At 51.4% G+C, this 3,055-nt stretch overlaps 1 long non-coding RNA gene across 1 annotated transcript in view; it reads left to right on the top strand.

Annotated features, from left to right (window-relative positions):
* The first annotated feature begins 807 nt into the window (after positions 1 to 807).
* LOC116542097 overlaps positions 808 to 3,055 on the top strand; it is a 6,440-nt gene continuing 4,192 nt past the window's right edge. The window contains exon 1 of the long non-coding RNA XR_004265063.1: positions 808 to 2,225. This is a non-coding gene — a long non-coding RNA (uncharacterized LOC116542097). The remainder of the gene's footprint in view (positions 2,226 to 3,055) is intronic.

Here is a 3,055-nt window from a genome sequence, read left to right on the forward strand (position 1 = left end):
CTATTTAAGGTCATGAAGGAAATTATTGAAAGGCATGTAAAATATAGTGAACAGGGTTGGAAAGGCAACATTTAGAAGGATAAAATAAAAATATAATTCCAAATCAGGAGTAGCGAGAGGAAGAAGGAGATAGTGTAAGCACTCTAATTTTCTTATTTTTATGTCTGAAGGTCCAAAGGTATTGTCACAAATTTATAAATCCTAAAGAGCTTTATTAGTTGAAGTTATAATGAAGATCAATCTAAAAATCTAAAAACTACTCTTGGTGATTATTTGGGCAAATGGAAAATGGTCATGGGCAAAAGGGAAACTACTTTTGATGTTCTTATCAACTGACTTTTGTTTGCCAGGTGTGGGTATTATTTTGTAAGTGAAAAAAAAAAAAAACCTTAACTACTATTAAAAATGCAACTTCTGCTTACTCCAGCCTGGACCTTATTTACTTTGCAGTAATCTGTTTCACAGTATACTGTGATTGATTTCCACCACATGTAGAAACATCCCAGAAAGCCTGGAATCACACCACTTTATCCCTGTCTCCAGTTCCCACAGCCCTCTAACTTCCCCCACCAGCAGGGAAGGTGGGGTGGGAATTCTCCTGTTACACTGAGGAGCTGCTATATTTTGTGCCTGTCTACACCACAGTAATTCACAAGGTGATAAACATTGTGCTTTGCCATAAGGTACATTCTTATTCTTCAATCCTCATTACCTCACATTTATAAACATTAAAAAAAAAAAAAAAAAAAAAGGCTTCGGCAAGTTCAGTGCCTTACTCAGAGTCCTGCAGTTTAGTGGCTCATACTGGCACGTTTCTTCTCTCTTGCAGCAGAGAAATAAGACAGAGAATCCAATATTCCGCAGGTCATCTTCCCCAGGAAATGTGGTGCTCCCCCGACAAAAGAAGTCAATGCAGAAGGTTCCCGTCTTGTCTCACAGCCCCTTCAAAAGGGGGAACTGTAGGCTGAGAGGGTGTTTTGTTTCCCCGTGACTGAGGGCAGGGCAGGGGCAGGGGCAGGGAGGCCCTGGCCTTGGAGGCCCTGGAAATGCACTCTGCTGTCACTGAGGTGCTCTCGGGCAGGACCGCTCCAGGCCTACCAGCTTCACACAGTTATTCTATTGAATTCTCATGAAAACCAAACCTGTGAAACAGCTGTGATCTTCATTTTCGGATGAGAGAACAGAGCCTCAGTGCAATTAAGTGATGCCCCCAAGATCACTGGTCTGACTCCAAAGCTCCTCCTGCCCCGTCCCAACAAGGGGTGGAGGGACGAGGAACTGTCCCTTCCCCTGGGAACGGTGCCCTGGGGCAGGGTCCCCAGGGTCCTCTCCACTGCTGAGGGCACAGGCTCTGGCGGGGCGTGTCCGGGGCTGGGCGTCAGCGGAGGCCCCCGGGGAGCGGGGAGCGCTGGCGAAGCAGCCACTGGAGCGTGGAGCCGGAGCCACCTGCAGGGCTCGCGCTTCCCCTCTGACAAAAGCCGCTGTCGGGAGGGGCTGTAAAGCAGCAGAGAGGCCCCAGCGAGGGGTGTGCACCCAGAGGAAGGGAGGAAGGCATTTCCTGCCTCCTCCTGCCCCTTCTCGGAGAGGTGTCCAACCTTGCCCAAGCTCGCAGGTCCACAAGCGAAACCCCCGCCCCTCTCCCCGCACTGCCACCGGGGTTGCGGACCTCAGGCAGCACTCTGTCCCCACCAGCCCCAGCCTCCCAGGCCCAAGAGCCTGGCCCTGGTCCCCTCGCCCTCTCCCAGTGCCAGATGCAGCGGCTACTCACTCAGCGTGCCCGCTCCTGGGTGTGCCTGGGCAGTCTCTCAATGACCCGCTGCAAGGGGCCCTCTTAGGGGCAGGAGCGTCTGTCCGGGATCTCTGGCTGTGAGGACCTGCCTAGGCTGCCCCCCACTCCCCACCAGGTATCACGCAGGTGCCTCCCTGCTTGTGGCGGGAGCAGACAGGTTTGCTCACTGGGAGTCGGTGTCGTGGCCTTGGGCGATTGCTCTAACGAGGAGCCCCCACCTGATCACCATCACCGGCCAGATCCCACTAGGCCGCACTTGGGCGGTGCAGGTGTTCACCTGGCCAAACAGAGGTGCGCGAGCAGAGGGCATCTCTCTCCGCGGAGCTGGGGTGGACGCCAGCACTGGCCTCTGCGGCTGTTGATGAGAAACCTAGCTTAGCAAGAGGCCAGGGAGTGCTGGAGGCTGCCCTGGGGCGTTGGCCCCCTGGCCGCTGAGGTGAGATATTCAAATATCAGTGGGCGGGTTTTTCCCAGGTTAATTCTCTCTTAACAGACTGCACAGCATGGAGGGAAATAGAAGAATCTTCCCTTCTGGCAGCTGTGTTCTTTCCAGGCTCCCCACCCTCATCAGCCTTAAGCTTGGCATCTCTTTGGGACTGACCTGCCGCGTGGCCACTCCTCCAGAGCTACCTACACGCTATTACCTGCTGGATGCTTTGTGAAACCTCTTTATTTACTCATCTTTGGGGGTTTGTGCGATTTTGTTTGTTACTTGTAAACAATGGATTCATTTGGCTTTTATCAAGTCATGTAAATGGATCTAATTTTATTTTTTGGTGTATGTCTACCTGGTTATTCCAACATCCTTTATTAACAGCCCGCCTTTCCTCGCTGATTTGATGCCACCTTTCTGTATGACACAGTTTCATAGCTGAGGCTATTTCTGGATTTTCTATTGTTTCATTGTTCTCTGTTTATCCCCGTGACACACTATTTCCATGATAAAAGATTTAGGGCCAGGCGCGGTGGCTCACGCCTGTAATCCCAGCACTTTGGTAAGCTGAGGCGGGCTGATCAAGAGGTCAGGAGTTAGAGACCAGCCTCGCCAACATGGTGAAACCCCATCTCTACTAAAAATACAAAAATTAGCTCGGTGTAGTGGCAGGACCCTGTAATCCCAGCTACTCGGGAGACAGAGGCAGGACAATCGCTGGAAACCGGAAGGCGGAGGCTTCAGCGAGCTGAGATCGCCGCCACTGCACTCTAGCCTGGGCAACAAGAGGGAAACTCCCGTCTCAGTGCATATATATATATATATATATATAT

This window comes from Sapajus apella, unplaced genomic scaffold (genome assembly GCF_009761245.1).
Source record: "Sapajus apella isolate SASKATOON/1434 unplaced genomic scaffold, GSC_monkey_1.0 scaffold161, whole genome shotgun sequence".
NCBI lineage: Eukaryota > Metazoa > Chordata > Mammalia > Primates > Cebidae > Sapajus > Sapajus apella.